This window comes from Pseudorca crassidens, chromosome X, assembly GCF_039906515.1.
Source record: "Pseudorca crassidens isolate mPseCra1 chromosome X, mPseCra1.hap1, whole genome shotgun sequence".
Lineage (NCBI taxonomy): Eukaryota > Metazoa > Chordata > Mammalia > Artiodactyla > Delphinidae > Pseudorca > Pseudorca crassidens.
The window spans coordinates 27,480,418-27,502,985 of record NC_090317.1 but is presented as its reverse complement, the minus strand read 5'-3'; the positions used below and the strand labels follow the sequence as shown (position 1 = coordinate 27,502,985).

Here is a 22,568-nt window from a genome sequence, read left to right as displayed (position 1 = left end):
TTCAGATCCTAATTTAAACAAACTGTCAAAAACATGATATTTATAAGACAATTTGAAATTTGAAAATTGCCTGTATATTTGATGATACTAAGAAATTATTGTTAATTTTAGGTATGATAATGGGTTATGTTATGGTTATGACTGTTAAAGTTATTACTTTGTATAGATTCAATAATATAGTATCTTAGATTTATTTCAAAATAATATGGGAATTCATGGCAAAGCTCTACAAAAACTAACTCTGAATAAACTACAGAAAAAATTTCCTCAACCTGATAAAGTACATCTACAAAAACCCTACAGCTAATATGATATTTAATCATAAATAAATAAAACTAGATACAAAGGTTACATCTTCCACAATAACTCACTCAAAATGGATCATACACATAAATGTATTGATAAAATGCAAAGCTATAAAATTTCTAGGAGAAAATATAGGAGAAAATCTTTGTGATGTTCAGGTTGGTGATGAGTTTTAGGTACAACAAAAACAATATAGAAATAAGAATACAGAAAAAAATAAGTTTAACTGTATTTAAATTAAACCTTTTTATCTGTCAGACACTGACAAGAGAAAGAAAAGTTACCAACTGGGAGAAATTATTTACAAATCACATATCAGATGAAGGATTTGTATCTAAAATGTACAAAAACTATTAAAATAACAAACTAAAAGTGGCCGAAAGATCTTAACAGACAGTTCATCAAAGTATATAGATGGCATATAAGCATATGAAAAGAAGCTCAATATCATTTGTTATTAGAGAATTGCAAATTAAAACAACAGTGGGGTATCACTACATACCTACTAGAATGGTTAAAATCTAAAAAAGCTGACAATGTCAACTGCTGAACAAGATGGTGTTGCTACACAAACATTAAAAAAATACTGTTCGAATTGTCAGAAAGAGAAGGAACTTACAAGATTTTGAAGCATGGGCTTTTGAGGAAAAGACCACAGAAGTTAAAGTGCCATTCTCACCAAATAATATCAAGAGTACATGCTATCTTCAGGTTAACCTTCATCATCTGGCTGAGGTAGTGTTTGTCATATCCTCCACTGTAAAGTTACTCTTTTCCCCTGCTTTCCATACTCTACTCTTTGAAAGCAAATCACTAAGTGACGTTCAAGGGGTGGGGAGTTAAAGTCCACTTCCTTGAGAGCACAGTATCTACATAAATTATTTGGAATTCTTCTGCACAGATTTGTCTATTGTCTCCATTTGTTTACTTCTTAAATCATTTACTTACTTCTTAAATCATTTATTTACATCTGTATAGACATTTATTTTATACCTTGACTTATAATCTGATGCTTATTTTAATTTTTACCCAATATTTATTTTATGATAGTTTGGCCATTGGACACTCTTTCAGGTGGCTCCTATGTCCTTTGGGCATACCCTCCATTGCTCTGTGTGTGTGTGTGTGTGTGTGTGTGTGTGTGTATAGACAAAGTTGAGTATTACATGTTTCAAGGACATAGGCAGAAGTTGTGTTCCTTGCTTATTGATAATGGTGCTAATAATAATATCATGAGAATAATTCAGACTACTTTATCTTCAGGCCTGGATATCTATGGATTCATTGATAGAGTTCCATATGACCAGACTGTTGTTGACACCGTGACTAAGAGAACATGCTTATGTGATCTTAAGTTCTAGGTGACATATATGTTTTATTCTAAAGTAAAATCTAGTCAACTGTGGTAATATCTCAGAAGTGTCTCCTTTGGGTTCCTCTAAATCCACAATGAAATCACACAAAAGGTCTCTTTTATTCAGTATAATTTGAGTGGCACAGAATAACCATGACTTTGATGGAAAGTGTGATTTCTATGTCTTTGATGACAGGGTTAATCAAAATCAACTGGAAAGATTGACCTACATGTTCATACCACAGCCTAGTTTTATGGATTGGTTTACTTGCTTATTACACTAGCCAAAAATATCCCTAATTGCTGTCACTTCATGGGAAACATTTTCAAGATTAGCAAAAAATGGCTTTTCCCCCTGAGATAAATTGGAGAATGCTATTCTGCCACAAATAGTCTCAGCTTTCCACTTCATTAGCCATGAAGAGCAACACTTTGCACTGAAATGAGAGATTCATTAGAATGGGTAGTAATCTGTGAATCCATAATGCCTCTACAGAAACTTACCCACACCCCAAATTAAACTGAGTGTGCTCTGACTATACCTTGCAGCTGAATTTTGAGAAATAAGGTGCATTTTACATAAATTGTAAACTATAATTCAGAATCTGTTCCTATGAGACCTCCTTTAAAGAGATGGGATTGATCTGGTACATTTATGGGGCTCAAATCAAGCCTGTTTAAGTAAATTAAAATTATCTCTATGATAAAAGAAAAATGTAACACAGTCTTAAATGAAGTCTCTATTCATTACTGATATCACCAATTCACCAGTCAGAATATAATGTTCTGATTTTAACCTTGTAACTAAGCTTCATACATTATTCTTTCCTATACCCTTCCTTGTTTATAAATAAAATAATGGCACTCCCATTTTGTGTATGTAAATGTGTCTGTGAGTGTGTGTGAAGAAGAGAGGGAGGAAGAAGGGAGAGTGAAAAGAGAATTTAATAACTGCTATGCTAGCATTTATATCTGCTATTTACTTCTTTTATATATGTCTGAGGCTTTTTTGTTTTTCTATTAATCTATAACTGTCTTTTTTGTGTTAAATATATTTTCTTTCTATACCATTTTCATTCCATTCTTGTTTCCTTTATTGTTTTCCAATTCATCTTCATAGTGGTTGCTCTAAGAATTACAATTAACATATTTACATCAGATTAATACCAATTTTATTTCAATTGCATACAAATAATTGCTCCAATTTAGCAATCTTCCTTCCCCAATCCTTGTGCTATTATAGTCATACAAATGACATCTTTTTATATTATAAGCCCATCAAAACACTTTTATAATTTTTGCTTTATGCAGTTATCTTTTAAATCAGAATAAGGAAAGAATTACAAGTAATAATACATTTCATATTCACCTATGTATCAATAGTTACCTTTACCAGTGGTCTTTATTTCTTTGAGTGAATTTGAGTTATTTCTAGTGTCCTTTATTTTCACTCTGAAGGCTTCCCTTCAATAATTCTTATAGGGCAGATCTACTAAAAGCAAATTCATTCTTTGTTGATCTGAGAATATATTTTCTCTTTCACTTTTGAAGTACACTTATTTGGATACAGAATTCTTGGTTGACATACTTTTTTATTTCAGTGGTTTTAGTATGTCATCCCAGTGATTTTTGGCCTCCATAGTTTCTAATGAGAAGTCAGTTGTTAATTTTATTGAGGATCCCCTATGCGTGATGAATCACTACTTTCTTGCTGCTTTCAATATTCTTTTTTTTGTTTTTGGCTTTTGACACTTTATGATGTGTCTAGGTGTGGATCTCTTTGAATTGTAATTCTTGGAATTTATTCAGATTCTTTGATGTGTAGATTCATGTCTCTCAGCACATCTGAGAAATTTCAGACATTATTTCTACAAATAATCTTTGTGCTCTGTATTACTTCCCTAGGACTGTAGTAACAAAGTACCACAGATTGGGTAGCTTAAAATAGAATATAATAGAATAGAAATTTAATTTGGGTAGCTTAAAATTTAAATTGGGTAGCTTAAAATAAAATAGAATAGAATAGAAATTTAATGCTTCAATAGAAATTTAATGCCTCAAAAGAAATTTAATGCCTCACAGTTTTGGAGGCTCAACGTCTGAAATCAAGGTGTCAGCAGGGTCATGCTATGAAAGCTGTAGGACAAGGATTCTTCCTTGTCTCTTCCAGATTCTGGTAGCCTCAGATATTTCATGGTTCATGGCAGCATAATTCCATTCTCTACCTCTGAATTCACACAGAATTCCCCGTGTCTCTTCACATAATCTTCTCTGTGTCTCTATGTCCAAATTTCCCCATTTTAAAAGGACACCAGTCAAGTAAAACTAGGGCCCACCCTAATTTTAATTTCATTACTTCTACAAAGATACTATCTCTAAATAAGGTCACATTATGAGGTGCTGAGGATTAGGACTTCAACATATCCTTTCGGGGTAACACAATTCATTGTGTAACATGCCCCTTTCTCTATCATCTAGTGGATTCCCATTGTGTCTATGTTGCTATGCTTCGTTGTGTTTCATAAATATCTAAGGCTTTGTTCATTTTTTTTGTTCTTCTTTGTTTTTGTTCTTCCCCAGACAGGATAAACTGAACTGATCTATATTAAAGTTCACCAATTCTTCTGCCTGCTTAAATCTATTATGGAGCCCCTCTTATGAATTTTTCATTTTAGTTAATACTGTTTTAAAATTCAGAATTTGTATTTGATTCTTAAAAATTCCTCTTCAGTGATATTATTTATTTGATAACATATTTCCATACGTTCTTGTAATTCTTTAAATATGGTTTCATTTAATTATTTGAATTATATATATAATAGTTGATTTATTGTTTTTGTAAGTGAGCTTCCTCAGGGACAATATTTACTGATTGCTTTTTTTCCTGTGTATGGACAACACTTTTCTATTTCTTGGTACATCTCATAATTTATTTTTTAATTTTTTTAAACATTGTTATTGGAGTATAATTGCTTTACAATGGTGTGTTAGTTTCCGCTTTATAACAAGTGAATCAGCGATATGTATACATATATCCCCATATCCCCTCCCTCATGCGTCTCCCTCCCACCCTCCCTATCCCACTCCTCTAGGTGGACACAAAGCACTGAGTTGATCTCCCTGTGCTATGCAGCTGCTTCCCATTAGCTATCTATTTTACATTTGGTAGTGTATATATGTCCATGCCACTCTCTCACTTCATCCCCACTAACCCTTCCCCCTCCCCGTGTCCTCAGGTCCATTCTCTACAACTGCATCTTTATTCCTGTCCTGCCCCTAGGTTCTTAAGAGACACTTTTTTTCTTTTAGATTCCGTATGTATGTGTGAGCATATGGTATTTGTTTTTCACTTTCTGACTTACTTCACTCTGTATGACAGTCTCTAGGTCCATCCACCTCACTACAAATAACTCAATTTTGTTTCTTTTTATGGCTGAGTAATATTCCATTATATATATGTGCCACATCTTCTTTATCCATTCAACTGTCAGTGGACACTTAGGCTGCTTCCATGTCCTGGCTATCGTAAATAGAGCTGCAATGAACATTGTGGTACATGACTCTTTTTGAAATATGGTTTTCTCAGGGTATATGCCCAGTAGTGGGATTGCTGGGTCGTATGGTAGTTCTACTTTTAGACTTTTGAGGAACTTCCATACTGTTCTCCATAGTGGCTGTATCAATTTATGATCCCACGAACAGTGCAAGAGGGTTCCATTTTCTCCACAACATCTCCAGCATTTATGGTTTGTAGATATTTTGATGGCCATTCTGACCGGTGTGAGGTGATACTTCATTGTAGTTTTGATTTGCTTTTCTCTAATGATTAGTGATGTTGAGCATCCTTTCATGTGTTTGTTGGCAATATGTATAGCTTCTTTGGAGAAATGTCTATTTAGGTCTTCTGCCGATTTTTGGATTGGGTTGTTTGCTTTTTTGATATTGAGTTGCATGAGCTGCCTGTATATTTTGGAGATTAATCCTTTGTCAGTTGCTTCATTTGCAAATATTTCCTTTGATTCTAAGGGTTGTCTTTTCATCTTTTTTTATGGTTTCCTTTGCTGCACGAAAGCTTTTACGTTTCATTCGGTCCCTTTTCTTTTTATTTCCATTTCCCTAGGAGGTGGGTCAAAAAGGATCTTGCTGTGATTTATGTCATAGAGTGTTCTGCCTACGTTTTCCTCTAAGAGTTTGATAGTATCTGGCCTTACATTTAGGGCTTTAACCCATTTTGAGTTTACTTTTGTGTACGGTGTTAGGGAGTATTCTAATTTCATTCTTTTACATGTAGCTGTCCAGTATTCCCAGCACCACTTATTGAAGAGGCTGTCTTTTCTCCATTGTATATTCTTGCCTCCTTTATCAAAAATAAGGTGACCATATGTGCGTGGGTTTATCTCTGGGCTTTCTATCCTGTTCCATTGATCTCTCTTTCTGTTTTTTTGCCAGAACCATACCATCTTGATGACTGTAGCTCTATGGTATAGTCTGAAGTCAGGGTGCCTTACTCCTCCAGCTCTGTTTTTCTTTCTCAAGATTGCTTTGGCTATTTGGGGTCTTTTGTGTTTCCATACAGATTGTGAAATTTTTTGTTCTAATTCTGTGAAAAATGCCAGTGGTAGTTTGATAGGGATTGCATTGAATCTATAGATTGCTTTGGGTAGTAGAGTCATTTTCACAATGTCGATTCTTCCAATCCAAGAACATGGTATATCGCTCCATCTGTTTGTACCACGTTTAATTTCTTTCATCAGTTTCTTACAGTTTTCTGCATACAGGTCTTTTGTCTCCTTAGGTAGGTTTATTCCTAGGTATTTTATTATTTTTGTTGCAATGGTAAATGGGAGTGTTTCCTTAATTTCTCTTTCACATTTTTCATCATTAGTGTATGGGAACGCAAGAGATTTCTGTTCATTAATTTTGTATCCTGCTACTATACCAAAATCATTGATTAGCTCAAGTAGTTTTCTGGTAGCATCTTTAGGATTCTCTATGTATAGTATCATGTCATCTGCAAACAGTGACCGTTTTACTTTTTCTTTTCTGATTTGGATTCCTTTTATTTCTTTTTCTTCTCTGATTGCTGTGGCTAAAACTTCCAAAACTATGTTGAATAATAGTGGTGAGAGTGGGCAACCTCGTCTTGTTCCTGGTCTTAGTGGAAATGCTTTCAGTTTTTCACCATTGAGGATGATGTTGGCTGTGGGTTTGTCATATATGGCCTTTATAATGTTGAGGAAAGTTCCCTCTGTGCCTACTTTCTGCAGGGTTTTTCATAAATGGGTGTTGAATTTTGTCGAAAGCTTTCTCTGTATCTATTGAGATGATCATATGGTTTTTTTCCTTCAATTTGTTAATATGGTGTATTACGGTGATTGATTTGCGTATATTGAAGAATCCTTGCATTCCTGGGATAAACCCCATTTGATCATGGTGTATGATCCTTTTAATGTGCTGTTGGATTCTGTTTGCTAGTATTTTGTTGAGGATTTTTGCATCTATGTTCATCAGTGATATTGGCCTGTAGTTTTCGTTTTTTGTGACATCCTTGTCTGGTTTTGGTATCCGAGTGATGGTGGCCTCGTAGAATGAGTTTGGGAGTGTTCCTCCTTCTGCTATATTTTGGAAAAGTTTGAGAAGGATAGGTGTTAGCTCTTCTCTAAATGTTTGATAGAATTCACCTGTGAAGCCATCTGGTCCTTGGCTTTTGTTTGTTGGAAGATGTTTATTTTTTTATTTTATTTTTTGTGGTATGTGGGCCTCTCACTGTTGTGGCCTCTCCCATTGTGGAGCACAGGTTCCAGACGTGCAGGCTCAGCGGCCATGGCTCACAGGCCCAGCCGTTCTGCAGCATGTGGGATCTTCCCAGACTGGGGCACGAACCCGTGTCCCCTGCATCGGCAGGCGGACTTTCAACCACTGCGCCACCAGGGAAGCCCTGTTGCAAGATTTTTAATCACAGTTTCAGTTTCAGTGCTTGTGATTTGTCTGTTTATATTTTCTATTTCCTCCTGGTTCAGTCTTGGAAGGTTGTGCTTTTCTAAGAACTTGTCCAGATTGTCCATTTTATTGGCATATAGTTGCTTGTAGTAATCTCTCATGATCCTTTGTATTTCTGCAGTGTCAGTTGTTACTTCTCATCTCCTAATTTTGTAATGAAAAATTAAAATAATATAATAGAGCAACTATGGAAATCAAATCCCCCACATGGCTCTTTATGATTTTTGTTGTTGTTGCTGTTAGCATTTAGTCACTTTCTTTGAGTAATTCTGCAAAGTATTCTTTGCGATGTGTGGCCACTGAAGTCTCTTAGGAAGTTAGCTAATGATTGGGCAGAGATTTCCTTAAGTGCCTTGAGCTAATAGATTTCTCAGTCTTTGCCAATGGGCTCTGAGTGTTGTGGCACACACCTTAGTTGCCTGGCAAGCCATTTATAAAACTGATTGAGCCTTTACTTCACGCTTGTATAGAGCCTCAAGGTCAGCCAGAGGTGAGAAATTAGGACCTTCTCAGATTTTTCTTAGCCTTATGCACAGCCCTTATCATATGCATGGCCTTTTAAATAATCCCTGAAATCTGTTGAAACCTTTCACAGTCCCCTATAGAAATCGAATTCTCCAGTTGTTGCATTTAATTTTGTGGTCAGCTTTCCATTAGACGCACTGGTATCACACCTCAAACAGTTAGGTTGTCAAACAATTGCAACTGACTGTTTTCAGCGAATGCATTATGGCTGTTCACAGAGTTGGATCTTAGTCAGGTCAAAGAAACTCAAGCCTTGAGAATGGAGCTTTTTGGGATCTTCCAGACAGGTCAAATAGTGGCAATTCTCTGAGAGAGAATGGGCCTCTGGAGAAGTTCTAAATCCATTTTGCCCTCTTCTGATTTTCACAGCTTTGAGAGTTGTAAGGGTGTTAGTTTTCAGGGCTGTTACAGATTAAAGAGAAAAGTGTGTGGGCAGGGGGAGTAATAGGCAAGTAAAAATGCCTCAAAGCTCACTAATCTCACTGAAATTCAGCCACTTTTCTTGAATAAAAGCCCCTTGGATTGTCGCAAGCCTTTGGTTAATTTACAGGATTTCTGCAAAAGTTGATTTTGACAATTTTTGCCAGTGTTAGCTTTACTCTTATTGAGGAGCAATTTTTCAGAGGACCTTACTCTGCCATTCGAGAAGTGCTTCTTAGTTAATTCTTTCCCTCAGATAATTACTTTGATGACTACTTTTTCTAGTTTCATTTCCATATAAGGGTAAAGTCAGGTAATTTTGACTAGAATGGTATATATCCCAAATCTCTTATGACCCATATTTATACAGTCCATTTGTTAAAAGAAAATGTCATTTCTCCCATCATGAATTTTTATTGTTAAGAATTGTCTTAACTTTGTAATATGGGTAACTTTCTTACCCCACCCACATAGATGTCAATTTTGAGCCTTCAATTTGTCTGATCACATGTGTGACTTTTTGTTTTAGGTGGGAGTATATCTTATAAATAAGTAAATGCTAACTAATGAATTCCTGAGTAAGGTCATGGTATTCCTAGAATTAGGAACAAATAAAGCACTAAAATAAGATTTCTAACTTTTGATTTCTGGGCTGAGAATTAGACCTGTCTAGAGAGGCATATGATGTAAGAATTGCCTTAGAGAAGAGAGAGATTAAAATGGTGTAACTATTTGTATATCTGTGCTATACTTCAATGGAAAGAAAAAGTCTAAGGAGAGAGGGATAAAAGCCCTCTACATGAATTCTATCTGGAGTATGCTAGGAATCTCAAACCAAAACATAGCCTTTCATCACTCTCACTTGTTCTCCTCACAAATATCTAATATTAAAATATGCTTCCTCATTCCCAGCACCTCTGATCATCCCACTCTACTTCCTTTTGAAATATTCCCTTTTCCACATTACTTAAAACCTCATAACAAATCCATAATTATATGACTTTTTTTTACTATATTTTACAATCGTTTCTCTCCCTCCACTGTAATTTAAGCTCTACAATGGGAGAGATCTTTTATTTTTTTTACTGATATTGCCCAAATGCTTGAGATAGTGTCTAATATTCAGTACATGCTTAGCAAATACTTACCAAATGAATAAATGGTTGAATGTATTAAAATAAAAAACTTGGATTGATGGTCGCAGCCTTGTTATCCCTGTTAAGTGGATTATTTTATCTAAGTGCCTATGAAGGTACAAGAATTGTGTAAACTAAACTCTTTCCCTTACATCATATTCTATCAAGAAATTGATGAGATTTCTTGTCATACCTTTGCCTGGATGCATTTTCGGTAAAAGGAGCCATTTCAGGGTATAATGAGCACCTACCCAGTGTATGATGAATGTCATTCACTAAATCTTTGAGAAATGAATGGATGATATTAATAGGTAGAAATAGAAGTGCTCATCTGAGTCTAATTTAGGACATCTAAATGTATATGTCTAAATTATCACGACAACAGTTTTCACTGTTGGGCAGCTAGTTTATATTTTTTCTGGCCAGCGGGCAGATAGTATAGATATATATACTAGGTCTTAAATTTCTCATCTGTAGCCTTCTGTTTTGCCTCTGACTTATCTACCTATGACAGAGAACCTAGAACTCCTTTTTTATATTAAAAAACCCCACTAGCATCTTTATTTGTCAACAGTAGCCACTTAGAAAATGCAGTAAAGAGCATCTTATCATGATAACAACAAAACGCTACGATTAACTTAATAATAAATGTGCTAAAGGACTCAATATTTTGTGTGTAACAACAGAGAACCTAGAACTCTTGAAAGCTTTCACCTTTGCCAACTATTGTGTCCCAGGCCATATACTTTTTGAGCTCCTATGTAAGGGAATTGCCATTTCTTCTCTGTACATTTTACAAAGAAAAATCATATGATTTTTAGTATTGTTACTTTGGTGTTGTCTAAAGAGTTATTTAGCTTTAGAATCTACCAATATGAAGGTCCCTGACACTTTGTTTATAACTTGCTTTTCTCATGTTTTCTAGTATTTCAGAAATATTTCTTATTTGTGTGGCAATGGGAAAAAATTATTCTTTGGTTCCTTTTGCCTTTTCAGTTGTTAACTCGACACGTTACTCCTTACATAAAAATTCCCAAACAGTTGTGCCACTCAATTACACATCATATAAATAACTCCCGTCGCAGAACAGAAGATGACAAGCATGAGACCACAACTATTGGTGGAGGGTTATTAATTCCCTAGAAAGGCAATTATGCTTAAATATAAAAGAATAAAGAATTCTAAAATCAGAAATTAAACGTTAATTGAGACCTAGGGCCATCTGCTAACAAGCCTTTAAAATGTTTTTAAACATGATGATTGTACCCACCTAATAATGATCACAAAAGAGGTCTGGCTCCTTTTCTAAGTAGTAAAACAAGCCTGTTTCCTGCAAGTTGTGTGACTGTAGGTATAGGTGAGGAACAGGAAGCTGTCTTCCAACGGTGGTTCTTAATGAGGGCCACACCGTACTTAGTGGGCATTTGGGAAACGTGTAGGGGGTGTATTTAGGTTGTTACACTGATGGGGGTTTCATGATGTACTTAGTTGATAGAGGTTAGGAAATCAAGATGTCCTACAATGTATGGGACAGACCCACACAGCAAATAATTGCTTTACATTCTGCATGATTTCCAACTATATTCACTTACTCACATAGGAAAAAAACCTGTTTAAAAGTACTTGAATCTAGAACCTACTATTTTGGGGGCATGGCTTTAACGTACATGGAATTTTCACAATTAAAGTTCTTGAACTTATAAATATCTGGCAACGAACAGTGCAGACCACCTTAAATCAAAAATAACGGGTTAAAATGGTAAGAAAAGACTTGTAATCTGAGCTGGTTTGTTCTGGCAAATCACAAGTTTAGGCTGCCTAGTTGAATTGCTGAGTTTTTGTTTGAATATAACTTTTAAATAACAAAAATAAATCTTTGAAAATATAAGACAAAACAGGATTTTACATTTGGACATGCACAGAATGAAAAGTAATGTAAATTAGGAAATAATCCAAATAGGGGCAACCCAAATGTAACACTTTTTCTCTCCATACCAAATGAGGAGTGGTTGAGCTTTAATCCAGTTTCTGTTTCTAGGCTGTTAAATGAGACCTGATAAGGTACCCATAATATACTCAAAGAACATTTAGGAGTGGAAATAAGTTTCAATTCGCCTGCCATCTTCAAATGATTGAGAGCTGACTATCTGTAGCGCTGTGTTAATAACTGTGCTTTTGACAAAACAGTCCAGAAATTTGGGATGTGTATGTTAAGGATAATTCCATTGTTACACATTTGGTTTTATTCCAGATCAAAACCCTTAGTGTCCTCCTTTTCTCTTTGTCTCACACTATACATCCAAAGTGCCAGAAAATCCTTTCAGTTCTATCCACTAAATAGATCTAGAATTTTTTTAACATCTTTATTGGAGTATAATTGCTTTACAATGGTGTGTTAGTTTCTGCTTTATAACAAGGTGAATCAGTTATACATATGTTCCCACATCTCTTTCCTCTTGCATCTCCCTCCCTCCCACACTCGCTATCCCACCCCTCTAGGTGGTCACAAAGCACCGAGCTGATCTCCCTGTGCTATGCGGCTGCTTCCCACTAGCTATTTTACGTTTGGTAGTGTATATATGTCCATGTCACTCTCTCACTTTGTCCCAGCTTATAATGACTTCTTGGCACTGACATAGCCATGAGCTTGATTCAAGCAACCATCATCACTTCCTTCGTTTATAATAGCCTCCTAATTGGTCTTCCTGCTTCTGACCTTGACCTTCCGCCATCTATTCTCAACACAAAATCAAAGTAATATTGTTAAACATAAGATCATTTTACTTCTCTGCTCAGAATTGTCCAATGGATTTCCATTTCACTCATGTCACCCAGAGTAAAGGCCAAATTCCTTAGTAAGATTATAAATCCCTACATGATCTGGCTCCATTAGCTCTCTGATTTTGTTTTTTACTACTCTCTTCTTATTCACATTCAGACACATTGGGATCCTTGCTGTGCCACAAATACCCCCGGCATCCTCTCACTTCATAGCCATTGCACTTGCTGTTCTCTGTGCTGGAATGTTCTTCCCCCAAATATATAGGTACGTGACTAGTGCCCATATTTTCTCCAGATCTTTACTCCAAAGTCATTTTCTTAATGAGGACCACTGTGGTTACTCTATCTAAAATTTGAAACCCCTCTGACAATTTAATTTCCGTTATCATAAACTAGGTTTAATTTTTCCCGCTTAGCACTTACCACTATCTAAAATACTTTTTTATTTTGGCTTATTTATCTTGTGAATTATCTTCCTTCCCCCACTACAAGTTCCGCAAAGGTATAGTTTTTTTCAAGACTGTATTCCTGTTACCTAGACTTTTGACACATGACACTCAAATATTTGCTAAATGAATTAGGGAAAGGACAGCAGTAGGAATGCCCATGTATGATATGAGGAGAGGCTCTTGACCTGAGAGAGGAGAAGTGATATCAGTGTGGGGTTCAATTAAGCCTTCCACTTCTTATCAGGAAATATAAAATACAGTGAGACTTTGTATTTAGGAATCCAGGCAGAAATCAAAAGAAACTGAAGCAATCTGGCCCTCAATATCTCTTTACTGGTAATAAAATATCTTACTCAAGTTCTGTAGGTAAAAGAAAAAAATGTATTGCAGAAGAGATCCTTCTAGCAGAATGGCAACACCATTCATTGATCATGCTAGTCTTTTCTACTGAACTCAGATAAGGTTTTATTTTTATTTATTTATTAACATATTTATTGGAGTATAATTGCTTTACAATGTTGTGTTAGCTTCTGCTGTATAACAAAGTGAATCAGCTATATGTATACATATATCCCCATATCCCCTCCCTCTGACCCTCCCTATGCCACCCCTCTAGGTGGTCATAAAGCACTGAGCTGATCTCCCTGTGCTATGCGGCTACTTCCCATTAGCTAGCTATTTTACATTTGGTAGTGTGTATATGTCAATGCTACTCTCTCACTTCGTCCCAGCTTACTCTTCCCCCTCTCCACGTCCTCAAGTCCATTCTCTACACCTGTGTCTTTATTCCTGTCCTGCCCCTAGGTTCTTCATGACATTTTTTTCTTATATTCCATATATATGTGTTAGCATATGGTATTTGATTTTCTCTTTCTGACTGACTTCACTCTGTATGACAGACTCTAGGTCCATCCACCTCATTACAAATAACTCAATTTCATTTCTTTTTATGGCTGAGTAATATTCCATTGTATACGTGTGCCGCATCAGGGTGGGTGTATTATTGTTTAACTATACCCTTCTTTAGGACATTCCTTTTTCTGCTAGATAAAAAAAATCTTCAGCAGCATCAATGTTCTTCATTTCATGGTATCAGCACTGGCTTCCACTGTCTTAAAAGTTTCCTTGTATCAGCCTCCCTGGCTTAGAATCCTGGCATACTATTTTTGTCTTTCTCCTCCATTAGATAACTTGAACCCATGCAATTTACCTTGCTGCTCATCAGGTGGCCCCAATAATTCTATCCATAGCCTCACAAAACACATACCAATAATTTATACAGAACTCCCTAGCAAGGGACCCACTGCATTCTCCATCCCTTCCAATAATTCAGGGAAGAGGCCAGCCTACTTCAAAGACCTTGGGCACATAGAGTTTAGGGACAAAACCAGGGAACAGTGACTCAAAAGATAGCCACTGCCTATTTCCAGTATTGTGCTAGAAACCAGTTCTGTGGTAGAAAAAGAGCCCTGAACTGTATCATTTTCCTATTTCTGATGTGTAAATATAGCCACTATGGTCACTTTCAAGATACCAGTGTGACATCACTGAAAATTGAGAAGTACTAACAGTTGGCTCTCTCTACGTGCAGAATCCATATTTCATTGTTACATTGGAACAGCCTTATAAATTATGACATATTTTTCAACTTTTTTATGCTTTTTATTTCAGTAAAATCCTAGATCAGTGTTTCTCTAACCATGATTTTAATCCTTGGACCACCATCATCTAACTGGTAAGTTTGTTAAAATGTAGAAGTCTAAGTACCATTCCAGACTTAAAGTGTACCTTAGAATCCATACTTTTAACATCTTCCAGGTGATTCTGATGTACACTAAAGTTTGCCATCCACTGTCACAAATGCCCAGTTCCATTTAATTACTATGAAAATGTATACAACTGTGAACTGAAGCAGCGAAAGCTTAAGGTTCAGTCCTCCCAAATAGTAGATGTATCAGTTACTACTGTGTCTCCAAAATGTCTATCTGCATCAAAATTTAATGAAAACATGCAACTATCTACATTATTTCTGATTTAGACTTGAGTTAGAATCAATCTCCCTGTATTAGTTTTCTAAGACTGGATATCTGAAAGAACAGAAATATATTTTCTGACAGTCCAAGATTGAAATGTCATCAGTGTGGTTTAATACTGAGGCTTCTCTTCTTGATTTGTAGATGGCTGTCTTTTCCCTTTGTCTTCACATGGGGTCTTCCCTTTGTGCATGTCTATGTTCTAATCTCCTCTTCTCATGAGGAGACCAGTTATATTGGATTAGAGGCCACCCTAATAACCTTATTTAACCTTAATTACCCCTTTAAAGGTGCTATCTCTAAATACAGTCACATTCTAAAGTACCGGGGGTTATAACTTCAACATATGAATTGGTGGGGGGACACAATTCACCCCATAAAATTCCTAAATAAGCTAAAAGTAAGAAACATATACAGGAATTTATACTGAGCCATTAAATGTGACACATAGATTCAAGCCTGGAAATATTTAAGCATCTTCGCTTTAATATATCTGGCATCAACAAGTGTTAGCCTCCCTGTCACAATGAGCCATCAGCTTGCAGAATGTCTCTGGCATGAATCCAAACACACAGACCTTTAGATTTCATGGAACAATTCATTCACTTATAAAGATGAGGACTAATTCATAAACATCTTGTGGAAAGCTGAAGGCAAAATGATATTTATTCTTTAGTTGATCAAAATTTTGCTTCATGATTTTGGGAACTTGGGGGAAAATCTCTCTTTGAAGCAGAATCAGAAACCTGTTCTTTCTCTTGTAATACTAACTATAATAGGTACAAGTTATACCCTCAACTTATAAGAAATTTTCCAAGAAACAGATGATATTGAAAGCTTTTCATAATTTTTTTTTCACATACCTTTAAAATGTGTTGCTCAATTCTAGATGGTTATTCTATTTAAACTGCACCTCTTGCTTGGCTTCATAGCAAACCTAGGGGCAGGACAGGAATAAAGATGTAGAGAATGAACTTGAGGACACTTGGAGGGGAAAGGGTAAGCTGGGACGAAGTGAGAGAGTATCACTGACATATATACACTACCAAATATGTAAATTTTTGATTTATAATAATCACTTGAAAATATGATTCCAAGTAATCTTCAAGAGTGCTTTACCATTCATTTATATCCTCATTCAACATTAAACAAATATTTTGGGGGCAGCTATCTTACATTTTTGTGCTAAGATCTGGAGGGTGCAGATGTGAATAAGTCATGCTCTTGTCCTCATGAAGCTCACAGTTTAATGAGAGACCCAAATAATGAAATATGTGCTATGATAAACATAAGATCACAACGTTATAGGGGCAGGGAAGAGAAATTGATTAGCTTTGCCTGAGGGAAGTGGGGCAAGTTTCACAGAGGGTAGTATGTTTTATCTACATCTTAAAAATGTAGAAGAGGGGAGAAAATTCACTCCAATGAGGGCAAATAGTGTGTAAAACACTATGTTACTAGGGAAGTTGCAAATGATTTTATAAGCTAATGGTGAATGATGGAGCCCAAAAATGTAGACTAGATTCACATCATTCAGAACTTTGTACACTGTACTGAGGTGTTTAAATTTTATTCTAGAATCAAAGAAGGGTTTTATCTGTGATGTGTTATGATTATATTTGTGTTCTAGATTCCAAAACTGAGCCCCTGATCTTCCCCAACTCCAAATTTGTTTCTTACAGTCTTTCCCTATCTCAGTTAACTCCATCCTTCCAGATATACAAGGCTAGAATCCTTGAAGTTATGTTTGTATCACTTTTTCTCTCATGCCCCACATCCTGTCAGGAAACCGTCTAAGTTCTATCTTAAAATTATATCCACAATGTGAACACTTCTTACTCTCTTTCACTGCTACCAAGTTCACCATCATGTATTTCCTGGATTATTAAAATAGCCTATTAACTTGTGCCCCTGCTTCCACTTTCCCCCAGCCTTTCACAACCAGATTTGTTCTCAACATAGAAGTCAGAGCAATTGGGTTAAAATATTCAGATTATGTTACTCTTTTGCTCAAATCTGACCACTGACTTCTACAGGGGAGCAAAATTCGCCACCCCAAAATGTATCTCTTTGGCATGATGATTAATTTAGGCTGATAATTTTTAAGGCCCAAACAACTCAGGAAGAATCTTTGACCTTCCCCCACTAACTGCCTAAGTGAATGTAGATAGAGGACCTGTTCCAGGAAGGGTTACCACCATAGATAACTAAACTATGAACTAGGTATGGTAAATGGGGATGAACCTAGCAAGGTCTATTTGTTAAAATTCCTCTCTCTGTCCCATTGTCTCTGCATGGCCCAGCAAACATTTGTTTACCAAACATTTGCTTTTCCATCTCCATGTGCATTGCCTTCCTCCCCTTTGAAGTCCTGAACCACATCCCCCAACATCTTCTTTTGTTTTTAGATGAAGATGGTATTTAGGGTGAGGGTTTCAGCCATGTTGATGAATTATCAGTTTTCCTGGGTCTCTCCCACGTATCCATGTTATTAACCTTTTGTGTGATTTTCTACTGTTAACCTGTCTTATGTTAGCTTAATTCCTAGACCAGCCAGAAGAACTTAGAAGGGTAGAGGAAAACTTCTTCCTCCCTGACACTTCCCATCTTACTTAGAGTAAAAGTCAAAGTCCTAAACAAAGTCCTAAACTGCAGTTTCAATGAACTGCAAAGTCCTAAACAATCTGGGTCTCTTTTAGTTTTTTAACCTAATTGGTAACTATCCCTCCTCCCCTATTTTCTCTTCCCCATATACATTGGCCTCCTTGCTGTTCCTAGAACATGCCACACACATTCCCACCTCAGGGCCTTTGCAGTTGCTCTTTCCTCTCCCTGGAATGCTCTTCCCATTGATATCTACGTGAGTTTTTCTCTCACCCCCTTCATTCAAAAATCACTTAAGTAATATAAGCCCTAAACAACTATTTGAAATTTCACTCCATCCTTCAATACTATTGTTCTTTCTTCCGTCTTGAATATTTTCCCCATGGCACTTATCACCTTATGGTATACTATACCATTTACTTATTTAGATCATTTATTATTTGTTTATTCCCACTAGAGTATGATCTCCATGAGGTCAAAGGTTTTCTTTGTTTGCTTGCTTTTATCTTTGCATATAACATAATTCCTAGAATGGTGCCTGATATAGGAAGAGCTTAATAAATATTTGTGGAAAGTTGAATGAGACCCTAGAGAATAGTGTGAATTGAGTAGAAAGAATCAGTGAGAAAAATTTTTGCAGTACTCCACAATGTTTGCATTAATAACCATTTATTGAGCTAAACATCTACCATGTATTCCACATTTTTTCTAGTTTCTTTGAAGAGTAGGAATATATGAGAAATCTCTGTATTATGTGAAATATTAAATTAGTTTCTGCCAAACTGCATGCCTATTACTTCAGGATATCTTACTTCCTGACACTGCAATCACCATTTTCAAACCTTCTAATCACATTCAATTTAACTTCCAGTTTTATCACTTTTGTTTCTTTGCTGTATACTCACCTCTGTTGGTCAATTCCCTTTTTGGATTATCCATTTTTATAAAATGTTACATGGGTTTATCATTGGGAGACAGGAGGTAGCACAACCACACATTTTGCTGTCTGTGCATGAAATGAATAACAGATACATAGTGACCAATCAACAAAAAATGTTGAAAGATATGGCATGATTAATAACTGATCATAATGTGCATCTTATTTACATAGTGATCTGTGGGATGAAGAGCTAGCAGCAAAGTTTGCACTTTATGCAATTACTCATAGTTAATATAACACAGTAACAAATTTAAATTGTCATTTAGAGCTGGTGTTATTTAAACTGTGAGTAACCAGAATGTAAGCATATCAGATCCTTGCAAAGCAAGGGCTCTCCATGTGTATATGTATTTGAATATGCACGTGTGTGTGTGACTGTATGTCTGTATGTGTACTCCATAAAAGCACTATAGACATACATATGGAATATTATGCAATTTTAGTTGTTTTAAATTTTACAAAACGATTGTCGTGCTGTATTAAATTTTGTGAGATTTTTTTTTTACCTACATCATATATTACAATTGTATAAAGTACATAAATCTGTTTCCAAGTTCTCTACCCTATTCTGCTTTCTTTACCTATACCAAATACCACACATTCTTAATTACAATAGTTTCATATTAAGTTCTGATGTCTGGTAAGGCAAGTGCCCCTTCCTTGTTTTCTTAACCCATTATTGTTACTTAGAAATTTTAGGATCGTCTTATTAAATTCTAAGGAACAAAGACTGCTGGTATTTTTATTCAAATGCACTGAATATGTAGTTCAACTTTAGGGGAATATGACATGTTTACTATACTAATACTTTTCCTATGTAAGCATAGTATATCTTTCTACTCATAAATCCTAACATTTGGGTTGTTAAAACTATTCTTAAGACCATTTAATAATGTTTCCTTTAGAAATCATACACACCCTTTTGTTGGATTTTTTCCAGATACTCTATATTCTGTGACATTATTATAAAAGGTATTTTATTATTAATTACATTTTCTACTTATTTATTTTAAAATCAATTTTAGTAACATATGTTTCCAATAAAAGTTGTCATATTTTTTCAAATATATTGGCAAATTGTTGTTCATAACAGATCTTTGATTCTTTTAATAGAGTTATTTGTAGTAAAATGTTATTTTGTTGTTAATATCATCTAACTATAGTGTCTCAATTATTTGGGGCCAACATTGCCACCATTTTGTCTATTTAAGTATTATTTTAGTTTGTTTAAGATATATTATAGATTACTAAATTAAATATCACATGAAAATTAGCTGAAAAAACTATAGTATTATGTCTGTGCTCTGCTCTTTTTTTTTTTCTCTAACAGCAAAAGTCTCTCTTCTGGAAGTGACTTTTGCTTTTTATTGGGTGACTTATTTATTTACTTATTTATTTATGGTTGTGTTGCGTCTTCATTGCTGCGCATGGGCTTTCTCTAGCTGCGGCAAGCAGGGGCTACTATTCATTGCGGTGTGCGGGCTTCTCATTGTGGTGGCTTCTCTTGTTGTGGAGCATGGGCTCTAGACTAATGAGCTTTAGTAGTTGTGGCACACGGGCTTCAATAGTTGTGGCACGTGGGCTCAGTAGTTGTGGCTTGCGAGCTCTAGAGCACAGGCTCAGTAGTTGTGGCGCACAGGCTTAATTGTTTCGCAGCATGTGGGGTCTTCCCAGACCAGGGCTCAAACCTGTGTCCCCTGCAATGGCAGGTGGATTCTTAACTACTGCACCACCAGGGAAGTCCATTTGCTTAGTTTTTAAATGTCTTCCTAAATGTGATATCTTCCTACTAACATCAACTAATATACACTTAGGACATCTACATTATTACATTTCGGACAAGGTTATCATTAACAGTAGTAGGTATACATTCATTTTTTAAAAAAATCTTGCTGACAATTTCAAATATTTTGGATGACTTAAAATAGCTGATTAGGTCTTTATTATTTTTTATCACATAATTGGCTGATGGAGAGGTTCTGTTAGCCATAGGAAAATTGTCATTTTCTGTGTTTCAGTTATGTTTGCATTATTAGTATTATCTTTAGCTTGCAGATTCGTTTTTTTTCATAATTCATTAACTGCATTGCACTGAAGACAAATGAGAGAGTATCAGTGTCAACTCTCTGCCCTGTAAAGAAGGATGAAGTGTGTTCTAGGCCAAGGGTATATCTGCAAAGTCCCTAGGCTGGAAAAGCACAAAATGTGTTCTATGAAATAAGCAGAAGTCAGTGTGTAGAGAGTTAGGAGAAACCGCTATCAGGAAAGGTGTTAGGAGCAAGTCTTTTCTCCTAATAAGAATATATTTGTCCTCAGGGATCTCATATTAGTGTTTGGCAAAAGCCTGGAAAGAGAGGATATTTTGATCTACAGCCTTACTAATCATCCCCTTAATAATGCTATGTATATCCCATTCCTTTGCAAAATTTGGGAAACAAGTACATAAATCCTATCTAGCAACTTCTGTAACACAGAATACAAAATTTCTCCTGGTTCCTTTATTCCTTGAGGTGAAAATTAAGATATTAAATGGATGTAATAATGCCTACTCTGTAGAACAAAACAGGCGGAAATAATTAGCCAAGGTAAGTTTTCCTGCAGCGATCAGTACATCATAAGGGACCTAAAATAATCCACCAGAAATTTAAGTCTCCTCCTTTCAAAACTTTCCTCCACAATGACATCTGCAAAGAAGGATTCTGGCATGAGCAATTTCTGGCAGTAGTTAATGTAGATTGAAGTAGCAGAAATAGAAACCATGAAAATTGAATGGAATATAGGTATAATCATCCAGGAAGATGATAATGAAGCTTGTATTAGGCTCAAGGCAATAAGAAAATAGTAAAGAATCAGATTCCTGACAGAATAGTAAACTACCATCAATTGCTGGCTTTATACCATGAACCAAACATATAAATTCCAAAACCAATCAACAAACAAAACCCCAAAATGCCAGAGGTGTCTTAATAAATCTGTTAAATTAATACCACCTGTGAGAATTCTGTAGCATGATAGAAGTTAACTGTGTCCTAAGTTGGGAACGGGTGGCAGGGAGAGGAGAAGTAGCTTATAATAGTTGAGGCTGGAACCATGGGTAGAAGATAGGAGTTTTGTTTAGTTTTGCTTTTTAATGTCTGTCCTTTTTATCTCTCCCACATATCCTTTGGCAGACAATTAGCTTCCCTGTCATCACTGCAAGAAAGAAAAATAGTCGGTAGGGAGGCAGTATTTCCAATATGGTGGATTAAAAGCTTGATAAATTCTCCCCACAGAAAGCATCAATTAAACTGGATAAAATCATGGTAAACAACCACTGCTGAGCTCTGTAAGTCAACAAAAGCATAAAACAAACTGAGAAGTGTTTATGCAAGAAAAAAATACCAAAGCTTGGATAAGAACTGTGAGTGGAAATATGTATCATTCTTGCCCAGGCCTTCTCCTATATTCCTCCCATAGCTCAGTTGGCTCAGGAGTTCTACCAAAGCTCTCTATGAGAGCAAACTTGCTAGGTTTCATGACTTACCGTGACCTCATCAGAAACAATGAATGCCAGAACACAGTGAAATGACATATTCAAAAGGGCTAAAGGAATAAAACTGTCAACCAGATATCTATACAGCAATATATAAAAAGGGTAATACATCCTGAACAAATGGGAGTTTATTGCAAGAATGTTGGGTTGGTTTAACACTCAAATGTAAATCAAAGTAAGTCAACACATTAATAAACAAAAAACCCTGTATAATCATTCTCAATAGATGCAGAGAAAACACTGGACAGAATATAACAGCCATTCCAGACAAAAACTTACAGCAAACTAGGACTAGAAGGGAACTTTCTCAACCTGATAAGTGCCCTTTATGAAGAACTTTCATCTAACCTCATACTTAATGGTGAAAGATAGAATGTTTCCCCCCTAAGATCAGGAATAATACAAGGATACATGCTCTCACCACTTCTATTTAACATTGTAATGGAGGTTCTAGACAGTGCAATCAAGCATGAAAAATAAATAAATGT

General features: G+C 35.7%; 1 long non-coding RNA gene across 2 annotated transcripts in view; it reads right to left on the bottom strand.

The window, feature by feature from the left end:
* The window catches only part of LOC137216980 (uncharacterized), a 347,516-nt gene that overhangs the window by 154,278 nt on the left and 170,670 nt on the right, over positions 1-22,568 (bottom strand). For both annotated transcript variants that reach the window (XR_010939964.1, XR_010939965.1), the window contains exon 2: positions 15,868-15,941. This is a non-coding gene — a long non-coding RNA (uncharacterized lncRNA). The remainder of the gene's footprint in view (positions 1-15,867; positions 15,942-22,568) is intronic.